The 13846-nt window shown below is 38.4% G+C and overlaps 1 long non-coding RNA gene across 1 annotated transcript in view; it reads left to right on the top strand.

Moving 5' to 3' along the window:
• LOC123454561 overlaps nt 1-13846 on the top strand; it is a 127734-nt gene that overhangs the window by 27811 nt on the left and 86077 nt on the right. The gene's annotated exons all lie outside the window — the stretch shown is intronic.

Here is a 13846-nt window from a genome sequence, read left to right as displayed (position 1 = left end):
TCAGGTAATTTACTTACCGTCATCATATTACACACCGCCCTAAACGTCTGTGCTCCACCTATTCATGTTTCTCTTGGTTGGCACACATGCTCACCGACATTTCATGATGTCACTTTTTCCTTTTAGCCACGTGTTGCCATTACCTTCCAGTTGGTGGGACTGACACTCACAGAAGCAGCTTATGGGAGGAAAGGGTTTATTACAGGCTGATAGATTCCAGAGGATGTTTTAGCATGGCCGAAGAGCCTGGCTCACTTCATCATGCATCCACAGCAGAGAGAAAATAGCAAGCCGGACCTCAAGCTGGCTCTGAACATACAGAGCTACACCTCACCCCAAGGTCTGCCTTGGAAACATGCTTGCTCCAGCAGGGCTCCATCTCCCAAAGACTACTAGGTGAGGACTAAGTAGGTGGGGACATTACATTAAAATCAGCACACCTTTCTAATAGATATGTAGTGGCATTTCATTATTGCCTTGCTATTCAATTCCCTAATGATGTATAATATTTATTTATTTATTTTAGTGTGTGTGCTTATTTTCCATTTGTGTATCTTCTTAGATAAGGTGTTCAGATCCTTTCCCTCAAAATGGCTTGTTTCTTACAATCACATCTTAACAGTTATGTGTATATTTTGAATCTGTGCTTTTATGTTGAAAATGGATGTCCTGTTGTTGCAGGGCCATCGTTTGGAAAGACCATTTATGTTTCACACAATTGTCTTTGCTCCTTTGTTACTTCTGGTCTTTATACTCTTTCCTTGTTTATTTGACCGTTCTTTTAGCCAGTGCTGTACTATCTTGACTACTGTAGTTTTTAATAAGTTTTAAAATGGGCTGTTCTCCAACTGTCTCCCACTTCAGTGCTGTGCTGGTCATCCTGAGCCTTACGCCTTTCTATATTGGTTTAACCATCAGTTAGTTATTTCTACACAATAGCTGGCTGCGATTTGATTTTGGTCATATAGAATCTGTAAAAAAAAAATAAAAAAAAAAAAAGAATCTGTGAGAGAAGTTGGCACAAATTGACATCTTTATGAAGTTCTGCAACTTTTCCAGACAGATCATTTATGTGTTTTGTTGGAGCTATACTTAAAAGGATAGATTTTTTTTTTAAGGAATCTAAGTTTCCAATTATTCATTCCTGGTATCAGGGAAGTGAATAACTTCTATATATTAACATTATTATCATTGTAGATGTCAAAAATGGATTTCCAATTAAATTTTATTTTATAGGGGAACACACTGTAAGATTTTAATACTTTTAAATTTGAGACACATTTTATGACTTAGCATATGATCTAACCTCGTGAATGTTCCAAGTGCACTGAAAATAATTTAATTTTTCAGTTAGTATCCTACAAATGTCATTTGGGCCATAATATTTTTCTTCTTTAAGTTTTATCTTTACTGATTTTTATCTTTTCTTCTTCAATGACTTAAAAAATGTTGAAACCTCTATTAGTTGCTATTGGTTTATCTGTTCCCCCTTTCAGTTTTATTTTGCTTCATGTAGTTTGATTCTTATAGGGTTTAGGTTTTTTATAATGTAATTCTTTTATTAACATTTTATTTATTTATGAGAGAGAGAGAGAAAGAGAGGAAGACAGAGAGAATGGGCACGCTGAGGCCTCTATCCCCTGCAAACTAACTCTAGATTCATGTGCCACCTTGTGCATCTGGCTTACGTGGGCACTAGAGAATTGAACCTGTGTCCTTAGGTTTTGCAGGCAAGCGTCTCAACCATTATGCCATCTCTCCAGTCTTATAAATGTAATTCGTTATTAGTATGGAATGGCAACATTTATCTCTGGCAATATTCACTTTCCTAAAGTCTGACATTATTAGTATAGCAACCACAGCTTTGCTTTGGTTTATATTTGCATTGCTGATTTTTTTTCTTTCTCTCTACCCCTCCCCTCCATTTTTTTTTTTTTTTTTGCTTTTAACCTTTCTCTGAGTTTATATTTAATTTGCATTTCTTGTAAGCAGTATAATGATGTCTCTTCCTTTCCCACTCATTCTAAAAATTTTCATATTTTGACTAGAATTTTCATCCCATTCATATTTACACAGTTTTTTCTTTTTCTTTTAATTTGAGAGCGAGAGCATGCACACACGTGCAAGAGAGGGTCACCAGGTCCTCCAGCCACTGTAAATGAACTCTAGCCACTACAATTGAATTCCAGACACATGTGCCACTGTATGCGCATGCATTACCTTATGTGTCTGACATATATGGGCTCTGGGGAGTCAAACCTGGGTCCTTAGGCTTTGCAGGCAAACAACTTACTGCTAAGCCATCTCTACAACCTCTTTTTCTTTTTATGCCATCTTCTTTTGGATTAATTAAACTAATTTTAATTATGTGGTGTCAGGGTGGCCTCGAACTCACGGCAATCCTCCTACCTCTGCCTCCTGAGTGCTGGGATTTGACTTTCATTTCCTTCTTTTATGCTAAGAGTTTGCTGTAGAGGTAATACTAACTTCCCAGTAATAGTATTTTTCTATTTTTCTTCTCCAATTCCTTGTGCTCATTTCATTATGTATTCTTCTTCATAGGTCATATATCACATATTATTAACATTATTATTTAATATTTGAAGATGTTACCTGGTATTTTTCTTTAGTTAGAACTCCTTAACTTACAGTATGGATTTTCTGTCAATGTATTAGTTTTTAAACTTATTTCAACTTCATATTTGAAGAATGTAAAATCCAGGCTCATGTTTTGTTTTTTTTTTTTCCTGAATTTTAAAAATGCTTTAGTTGTCCCATGTATTGCTTCTGAAGTGATGCTTAATTCTTGTCCCTGGTCATCTATAAGTATTTTGTTTTGTTTTTCTGGATAGTACAGTGGTGATTTTCTGTGTCACTTAGTCTCAGCAATCCCATCCAGTTGTGCTTTGGTGGCTTTCTTAATGTTCATACTCCATTGAACTTCTTGGTCAATAGATTTATGCTTTTGTGTCAAATTTGGAATATATAATTGCTCTTCAAATATTTTTCTACCCAAATTTCTTAATTGTGTTCTTCTGGAATGTCAGTTCAATTTATGTACACGATATTGCTTCATAAGTCTCTGAAAATCTGTTTAACTTTTCTGCTTTTGGTTTCTTTCAAAATGCTCTGGTTACTCTCTATTATCTTTCTCCAAGTATTTTTGTTTCTTCTTCAGCATATAGTAAACTGATAGCTTTATTCGATCATTTTTAATTTTAAATATTTCAACATCACTTACTTTTATTTCTCATATTTTATATAAATATTTGAATGTATATATAATTTTTGTCTGATAATTCCATCATCTGTTATCTTGGAGTCTTATTGTCTGAAGTCTATATAATCACTGAAGTTTTCAGATTCTCCTATCATAATTTTTTATTGGATTCTGGACATAGTAAATAGAGTAGCTTTTCCTGACACACAAGTTATTTTGACTGTATATTAGAAACTACAGTGTTGTGTTTTCAAGGTAAAATATGTCCCCCCACATAGGCTCATGTATTTTGAATACTTGATCCTCAGTAAAATGGCAAAGTTTGGGAAGATTGTAGATCCTTTAGGAGGTGTAGCCTTGCTGGAGGAAGTGGGACAACTGGGGGGAAGGGGGCTTGATGTCTAGTAACCTGGTCCCATTTGCTGTTCTTCCTTTATTTCCTTTCTGCCAATGCTGTAAGCTGATGCCTGGTCCTGGTATGCTTTGCCCACCATGATGCACTCCAATCTCTGGAACTGTAATCCAAAATAAACTCCTTCCCTGAGTTTCTTCTGGCCAGGTATTTGTTTGTAGCAATGAGGAGGTAACTGATACAGAAAATTAGGAACCGAGATATGGGGTCATTGCTATGATAAACCTGACCCTATGGTTCTTAGATTTTTGAAGTGGTTTGCAGAAGGAATGTGGAAGAGTCTGGAACTCTGGGATAGAGAAGCCTTATAATACTTAATCAGAGTTTGGTGCTGGGAGTTTTTAAGATCAGGAGGTCTAGAGAAATATGGACTATGGAGGTGGCTCTTGAGCTTTTAGCAGGGTACAAGGACTTTTAGGAACCAGGCTGGGGCAGTTTGTGTGACATGCTGGCAAAGAAAGTGGTTGCATTTTGCTGATGTCCTGAGAACTTAAACAAAACTGAATTTAAAGGCAATGGCTAATGTGTTTGCTGGAGGAAATTTCAAGGCAGAATAATCTTGAGTTTGTGGCACAGTTTCTGTTACCTGCTTTAATTCAGATCTATAGTGAACGAAAACTAAACACAGAGCAGAAAGATATGAAAACTGTGAGGTTTGAGCAAGTTTCAAGTCTTGATAAATGAAGACTATAGTGGCCCAGCTATAATTGTTAACAAGATTAACATCTTTAAAGAGAATTCTATTGCTCTGCAGGAGAACATTAGGAAAGATGTCCTGAGGGCAAAATCCAACCTACTGAAGGCTAAAGATAATAAGAATGCATTTTTTTTTTCCCCAAAAGAAAACCTGTAGGAAGGGACCAGACTCCATATCTAGCTGGAAGTAGAATTTGGCAGTATCATTCATATGCTAATGGTTTTCAAAGCATGAAAGACACAAGATGGAGAGTGTCTTGGAGTACTTCACTACAATTCTAGAGAGGTGTTTAGGCTAAACAATGTATGGCAGAGTTGGAATCCCTGCAAGGAGACCCAGAGAGTCTCCTTGTACGAACCTGTGTAAGTGTTACCTACGTTGCAATGGTAGCCTGAGTATGTTGGAGATGCCACGGTCATGCCTAGGCTCAGAATGGAGATGGCCTATGAGAGAGGCTAGGTGTACTACATGGAATAGGGCTGAGGGGAGAGGTGAACCAAGCCTTTTGGAGCCCAGAGGATTTCATCATGAATCTCAGATACCAGACATAGGTCTACAGGAACTAGTTTGTCCTTCTGGATTTTGGTCTTGATTTGGTCCTATCTTTCCTTGGTATGATTCCCCAGTTCTCCCTTTTGGAATGGGAATGTTTACTCTGTAAAATTCTATGTTTAACGTATGTAATTTGGCTTTTGATTTTACAGGGGTTCTCAGTTAAGAGACTGCCTTGAGTCTCAGAAGAGACTGGACTTTTGAGCAGTGTTAGTGAAGGAGGATAGGAGAAAACTAGCTTTTTAAAGGCCGTTTCAGTTAGGGATTGAGGCTCAAAGAGAACCATGAGATGCCACCCCACATTGCTACTTTGCCCTGGAGCAAGAACAAAACTCTTGACAAAAATGTTTAATAGAGACCTATCTACAACACCCTTTGCTGCCCACAGTCTACTGTGCTTCTTGGGTGGGCTGACCCAAATGGGCTGAACCTCAGGTTCATCCTCTAAATTTACTAGTCATTCAGGTCTTCCCTGTATCTGATGCTATAAAGGCTGTGACCTTCTAGCTGCCCCCTCCCTTTGCTGGGGCCATATGTGAGTCTGGCTTTTCCCTTACCCAGCCTGGCTGGGTGTGTATGTGTGTGTGGGGAGGGGGCATAAGATTGTTTCTTGGTCTGGGGAAACTCTTTTGCTTGTCTCTGCTTTATAGTTTTGGGTAACTTCTCACTTTGATTGCATGTATGATTTTCCTCTGGTCTCTAAATCTACAACCTGCATATTTACTTTACACTCTATGATCTAACACATGGGTGTTCTCACCAACTCTAGACTTGCTACCTGTGTAATTACCCTCAACTCAGGGTAACCATGAATGTAACTCTCTTCATAAGTCATTTTTACTCTGAATCTCTTAGTCTCTGCTATGCAGTGTTTCCACATGAGAGCATGTTTCTTACTTCACATGTGTTTAGCCTCCCTTCCTAGACCTCAATCTCCTTTAAATAAACCCCACACTCTGTGATTTCCCCCTAACTAAACTTAATAATTCATAATATATCCTTCTTGAGTCAGTCTTTATTAATTCTTTGTTGTTGTTGTTGTTTGTTTTTTTGTTTTTTCAAGGTAGGGTCTCACTCTAGTCCAGGCTGACCTGGAATTCATTACAGAGTTTCAGGGTGGCCTTGAACTCACAGTGATCCTCCTACCTCTGCCACCCTAGTTCTGGGATTAAAGGCATGAACCACCACACCTGGCATAGTCTTCATTAATTCTTTATTAAAGGTAGGACAGAATACAAAGCTTGGGGTACATAAATTCTGGAGGACTCCTCCTGGACTCCCCAATCCTACATCATTAGAACTGAGAGAGACTATGGGGACTTTTAAATTTGTGCTGAAATCCTTTAGCACCATGTGATGGCTATGGAGCCTGTGGGGCTTAGGGATGGAGTGCTGTGGTTTGGATGTGACATATTCCTCAGAGGTTCATGCATTTAAATTCTTGGTCCCCAGTAAAGTGATGCTATTTGGGAAGGTTGCGGAGCCTGTAAGTGGTGGTGGAGTGTTTCTGGAGGAAGTGGGTCACAGGTGGCAGGCCTTGGGATTTTGTAAAGTGGCTCCACTTACTCTTCTATCTCTGCTTCCTCTCTGCTGATGTGGTGAGCTGGTGTGCCTGCCCCTGCCTTCCCAACCACGAGGTAGTCCATTCTCTGGAACTGTAATCCAGAAGTAAACTCTTTCCTTCCCTATCTGGTCAGGTATTTGTTCACAGCAGTGGGAAAGTAGCAGACGTGCACAGATAGTACCAAACTCTCCCTATGTGGTATGGATTTTTTCTATAAAAACATACTTATGATAAAGTTTAATTAAATTATGAAGTATAAGAGACAATTTTGTATATTTGAAGTATAAGACAACAATTTTGATTTGTGGAACAATCATAACAATGTACTACAATAAACTTTCTGTGATTAAATTCTCTCTCTGTATATGTGTATGCATTATACACACACACATACACACACATATATATATATATTTGACCTTTTGAGAGTGTATAGATACTTATCTCAGGCTTTATCATATGTCCAGTAATGTGGTCACGTTGTACTGCAGTGAATCTGTCCTTCTACATTTTCTGCACTGGTACCTCCTTTGTATTTTTACGAATGCAAATTTACTGAGTATCTTTCAGATAAATTCAATTAAGATCACACTTGATGTAAATTGGATCCTGCCCTTCTCCTAATCTGTTTCTTTAACTGTGTTGCAAGTGTGACTGTAGTTTATTCATTAGAAAACAGCCTCTAGGCCGGGTATGGTGGTGGTGCACACCTTTAATCCCAACACTCAGGAGGCAGAGGTCGGAGGATTGCCATGAGTTCGAGGCAACCCTGAGACTCCATAGTGAATTACAGGTCAGCCTGAACTAGAGTGAAACCCTACCTCAAAAAAAAAAGAAAAGAAAAAACAGAAAAAAAAACCCACTAGCCTCTACAAATGTTATTCATAATTTCTTATTCCAAATTTATTCCTGATTTTGTGTAATTATCCCTTGGAGGAGATGGCTTTTTTTTTTTTTTTTTTTTTTTTTTTAAGGGATCCTTTGCTAGCTGAAGTGTTTGCGTGGTCTTGATGTTTTCTGGAATAGCATGTTGCTGCTAGCTAGATAATATTTTCTCTTTATCCTCCCACCTATAAACTTAGTATCTTAGCATTGCTAGTTAAGTTGGTAGTCAGTGGTCATATTTTGCAGTTGGAAGCCTGACAAAGCTGACACAAAATTCTTTTTCCTTCCTGACAAGTCCATGGATAGGTTCGTTCTTACCTTATATCTTAGCATCTTCAGAATGTGATGCTTTTCTTCCCATGTTAGGTTGAAAGCTTTTATCTTTTTCACATAGAGGAAGGATTCTTTATGGCCTCTGTTTGTCATTTCTAAAATGAAGGTTACTTGAGCACAAGCAGTGTGATATCATCACAGTCAATTTGATAATCAAGCGACTGGCCAATGGGAAAATACCATGGGCAGCGTGGATACACTGGGACAAAGGGAGAAGTAATGACCTTCAGGTAGATAATGGAGTGGAATAGTCCAATTTCATCATGCTGTTCACCACAGCAGGCAGTTTTAATTTCATAAACTGTTTGAATTGTTTCTAGAACTCTTCATTTAGTATTTTTAGATTATGGTTGGCCATGTGTAACTGGGGTGAAAGCAACACCTTAGATAGGAAGAGACCATAGTGCTATGTTAATTGCCTGGATTGTGTTGATTTTCCTTTATAAAGAGCTGCATTTTGTTCTGTCCATTAAGTGCTACTGGCTGAGCTTGTAACTTTTGAAACTTGTCTGTGAGCTTTGTTTGCATGGTCTAGAACAGACCTCACTTATTCCTCATTTGCCAGTGTGATTCTCGTCCTAGTTCAGTCTTACTCCTGAGATGAATGTCCCAAGTGTTCTAATGGCCGCTTTAGTCTGCCTCCGTAGGAGTTGAATCTCCCAGCCCAGCAGGAGCTCCAGTGGTTGTTCAGCTTACAGAACACTATGTTTGGTAAGATCCATAATTATTCTTTAGTAGGCCTTGTTGGACTCTTAATCCACACATGTTCTGTTTGGTAGTCACATAAAAACTCAGGAGGACTCTTCTGGGAATTTGCAGAACTCTTGAAAATTGCCAGTTTAAATTTACATTTCAGTCTCCTTTGCTTTGAGAAATCACTGCTCTCATTTTGCATTTCCCCTTGAAATGGGGCCAGAAAATTGCTCCAGGCAGAAAGCTGAGGCAATGATATTTCAACTTTTTATTTTAATCTTGTGTTTATTGGGACATAATGTAGGCTAAACCACTGTCCTGGGTAATAGAGTAGGAGAGAACTCGATTAAGAAAACTTCTAGAATTTTTAGAACTTCTCATTTCATACTTTAAGACCAAATTAATGTTGTGAGTATATGACTTTCTTCAAAATATTTTTCTGTACCTTTATTGTTTTAATAAATGAGTTATACTTTTTTTTCTTTATGAGGTTGAGGATTCTCAGGATTATACCTCAAGAAAAACTAGATTGCTTGAATACTGGATATTCCTCAGCTGAAAAATGCTGGTGTTGTTACTATAGGCACCTTTTCATGGATTCAGGGCAAAGACAATTTTATAGATATTTAATATTTTACAGTTTAAGAGCTGGTATTTCTTGTGCAGCTGCATGTTGCTTAAAATGGAATAATCTGATAAGTATATTTTTAGGTTATTGTGTCTTCATATGAACAATATAGTGTATATGTGTACAAACTAGGGTGACTACAATGCCATTAAACAAAATAATTCTATGGAAATATTTACATGTGTGGTCCATTTTTGACCAAAGCATTGTTATTAGTGCATGGTTATAGGGCTATATGAGCTGAAAAGCAAGGACCAGAGAAAAATCTTCTAGCAAAATTTTGCAGTGGTCAAGAGATTTTTAAGAGTTAGGGGGAAAAAAATCAAGGCAATTCTCTTAAGGTGTCATCTGTTATATGCTCAACTATGACAAGCGTAAGCTAGCAGAGCCAAGAACCACGTGTTAGTACATTTACAATCTAGAAGTGGTCTTAGTACTTGTGGAGAGCTGCCATGAGTAGTTATCTCAAATTGGAGGGCTGGATAACATTTTCATAGATTTATCAATTTTATAAGAAAGAGTACACCTATAGTCATTACTAAATATCTTTGTCTTTTATTAAAAATTTCCTCAGTAGAGAAAGTCTAGAACTTATTTGCCATTTCTCCAATTTTGTTTTTTTTCTGTGAAGAAGCTATTTTCTTAGTTAAACCTGAAAATTACTGGGACCTTTCAGACCTTGTATTTATTTCTAGGTAGATTGTAAGAACCTGGAGTCTTCTACCGTAGTCTAGTACTGTGAACAGCTGTAGAAACCCATCTCACAATAAACTTGCTTTATTCCACACTCACCACATGGTATTTGGTTGTACATGTATGATATAGAAATTGGACAAGGGATATTTGGACAGGATTTTCTGGCTTACAAAGTAATTGTCCTCTGTTATTTTAAAGCTTAGTTTATTTTCCTGAGAACAATATTGCACAGACCTGTAGCACCTATAGTTTTCTCTGTTCTGTACTTTATACTCCTAGTTGGACACCAGTATCCTTCTAACTTGTTCATTAAAGGAATTTCTGCCCTATCTACATCATTCCTGGAAGGCTAATCCACACAATGGCCTGTTAGCCCCGGCCCCTGTTCTCTGGTGGTCATTTGGAATACTAAGCCTCACCTTTTGCCTTCTTATTCACAGTGGTTGGTTGAGAAATTGCATGCAATTCTAGTGAGTTCTATCAGAATTCTCAGTGGCACTTTCCTGCTAAAATTAATGTTAGAAAGTTTTTCTTTTGCCTTTAGGGTTCTATTATTACATAGATGTAAATTTGAAACTACTTAGAATATCCAAGTTGTCTAGAGTAGGAGAGAATGAGGTTAATGTGGTGAACTGGAGATAGATGAATTAGAAAAAGAATTTCCCAATGTTGTGAATCCCTGGATCGCATATTTGAACTGTGTCTTATGAGCTGACACATTTCTCTTTCTTAAACTTGTTGAAGATGTCTTTTTGTCTCTTGCAACCTAAAGAACTTTCCTCATTATGGCTATTTTCCCCCTCATTTTATAGTTGATAACTTGAGGTTCTGTGAGGTAAAAACAGTCCAGATGTACGCATAGTGTGGGAGGCTTGGCTAGAAACTCTTTTCGTTTCAGCTAACCATTCTGGTTTCCAATTGCTCTGCTGTTCAAGAATAAATATCTGGGGTTTACTGTTTGCTTATGTTGTTGTTATATTTTGTCTTTTTTGTTCTTTCTTTCTTTCTTTCTTTCTTTTTTTTTTTTTGGTGTGTGAACTTGATTATTTTCATTCAAGAGTTTGCTGGTTACTACATAACCTTCTCTGTCTGCACCTTGGCAGATCTGTAGCCGTGCGTCTCCATGGCTCTGCCTGCATCTGTGCTGCCTCCTCGAGGCCAGATTACTATGCTGCAGCTCTTTAGTTTGTAACAGGTTGTGTATTGAGCCACACTCACCAGACTTGAGTCATTTTAAATCTGATTCTGAAACTACTTGGGATGGATCCCAGCTGACCATTTTATCTTCATGATTGCAAAATCGTCTGCTAACGCTGAAGGAAGGAGTCTCCCATTTCTTAAATATGGGTCTACGGCCTGTAGGCTGCTAGATAATCTCTTGCAGTCCTGTGAAACCAAATTGGCTTAGAAATGAGAAGAAATAAGAAAAGGAACAAGTAATGTGATTCCTTAAAGGTTAAATACAGTGGTGCTTCCTAATTTGGCTTTGCTGGAGAATGAGCTGTTCTGTAAGTGAATTTTGAAGAAACACTTCAAGTACCAGAAGCTGTTAATAAAATTCTATTTAGACACTTATGAGACTGAAGTCTTTCTAAGATCCATTGCCCATTCCCCTTATTAGCGAGCCACCTCCCTAATGTAATTGATTTCTTTAGAGACATAAAGACCTTCTTATTGATTGTTTCTGGATTGACCACACAATGGGGTACACTCTTATAATTCTATTTGGCTTTATAAAGATGCTTTTAAATTTCCCTACATTCTTTTTGTTTTTGTTTTGTTTTGTTCTGAGATAGGGTCTCACGCTAGCTCAGGCTGACCTGGAATTCACTATGTATTCTCAGGGTGGCCTCGAACTCTCAGTGATCCTCCTACCTTTGCCTACTGAGTGCTGGGATTAAAGGCGTGCCCAACCTTGTCTGGTGAAATGCATTTTTACTTTCAAGTGCTCCTCCTGAGGGCTGGTGATGTGTGTTCTCTGCCTTGCTTGAACTTGTACTTCACACATGTTATATGCAATGCCATCTCCAACCTTTCTTCCAGAGCAGAAAGAATGTGTGCAGCTTGTTTCCTCTGTCTATATATATATCTTCCATTTAAACTTTGTCTTCCTGGGTGGGCTTTTATACAAAGGTTCTCTGGGTCTCAGGAAGCAAGAAGTAGAACTTGTCAAACACTTTCTCAATAATAATAGCTGTCATTCTGCTGACCATTTGTGAGGTTCTGGGCACTATACCTATATCATTAAGCCTTGTGGCCAGGTTTAGTGGGAGATTTGCCAAGTGTTTTTGCTAAGTGTTCTGCACATATCATCTCACTTAAAACTCAAATGTAACCCTCAGGGGGGAACAAGGTCACTTGTATTTAAAACAGGGGAACAAGGTTCTACTTAGCAAGATTTACTGCCAAGATCACAGAGCCAATGGTAGAACTGATTTGTTTCTGATTATCTGAGGGTTTTTCATCTAGCTCCTGCTGTCTTTCTCTGCCTATTGGAGCAGGCTTTGTCAGGGTCTTGGTCAGCTTGACTCTTCAGCTCTTTGCTCCTAGGATGTGATTCTTTACATCACATTTGCCTGTGGATAAATTCCTTGCGTTTCTAACAGTTCCCACCCACATTTCAAGTGGGACCCTATATAATCTCCCAGTTGCATTTTTTTTTGACACTACACTGAGAATAGCCCAGTTTTCCATGCACTTACATAGGGAATCTGTCTTTTGTCAAGCACAACAACACTATGTATATTTGAGTCTCAGTTGTACGACTGGCATATGAGACAGGAACATATGGATTTGAGTGCTTCTTATGACTTGGTGGTCCCCTAGGGTGCACGGTCTCTATAGATGAGATCACTGCATGCAAGTAGCACACCTTAATGGCACAGTGCTAGGCTCAGCAGTCAAACAACCTTGTGTTCAAACCTTCACTGTAAATCAAATAATCACTGTAATAGAAAGTTCTAATATTGGTGGGACGAACATCCAACCAAACACAGTTTTTAGGAGGAAGGGATTTATTTCAAGCTTATAGATCCAGGAGAAGTTCCACCCATGTTCAAAGAAGCTGGTTCCCATATATAAATCCAAGGAGAGAGAGGGTGGGTGGTGGGGAGAGAGAGAGGGAGAGGGGGAACCAGCAGCCAGCAAACACCCAAAGCAACAAGTGGCAGAGACCCTCCCAGACCTCACACACTGCTCTATGTACCTCTGGGCTAAAACTCAGACCCACCCCCTGGATTGCCCCCAATGACACCTCCATCAGCCAGGTGGCTGGAGATCCAAGGTATACATTTAATTTTACAACTCAGTCAACAGGGACATACATTGAAACTACCACAAACAATATGCCTTCCTTTTTCTAAGGCTTACTATAATGTTTGGATTAGTTCAAGGCATAGTTACATAAAGTATGTAACTAGAAGCAACTTAAGGGAAGGGTTTATTTGGCATACAGTTTGAGGTCACCGTCCATCATGCTAGGGAGGGTATGGTGACAGGATCTTGAATCAGCTAGTCTCTGACGTACACAGTGGGGAAGCAGAGTGATGAATGTTGCCGTTCAGACAGCTCTCTTTATTTTACGTGGTCCAGGACCCTAAGCGATGGAATGGTATCCCCCATAGTTAAGGTGGTCTCCTTAACTCAATTAACCTAATTAATCCTCATTAGCCATGCCCAGAGGCTAACTTAATCCAGAGAATCCCTCACAGGCAAGCCCAAGGGCTAGTTTTCTAGGTCATTTTAGGTTCTGTCTAGATGACAATCAATACAAACCATCTCACCATGGTTTAGAGGTTAAAATATAGAGAACAGAAATATGAGTCAACTTGGATCAATCCATATCAGATCCTGGGTTAATTCGTTATACAAGCCTGGAATGGCTATACCACCATTGTAAGTCAAGAAGCATGTAATATTATGCTTATTATAGGCAGATATTGGATACCGATATGAGGATAGTGTCATAATCAAAAGCTAAGCGGGAAAGCATACTAGCTTCTTTAACCTGATCTACTATTCATCTTCTTATCAATCCATACAGCTCATCTATAAGTCAAACAAAATTGAATTAAGTGGCCAATGACATAAAATTCAAATCGAATTGTGGAATATTAAAAAAAATGCTTTGAAAAGTTGAAAGTCTTTTGCAGTGAATATGATATACT

Source organism: Jaculus jaculus, chromosome 14 (assembly GCF_020740685.1).
Source record: "Jaculus jaculus isolate mJacJac1 chromosome 14, mJacJac1.mat.Y.cur, whole genome shotgun sequence".
Taxonomy (NCBI): domain Eukaryota; kingdom Metazoa; phylum Chordata; class Mammalia; order Rodentia; family Dipodidae; genus Jaculus; species Jaculus jaculus.
This window is presented reverse-complemented; position numbering and strand designations above follow the sequence as displayed.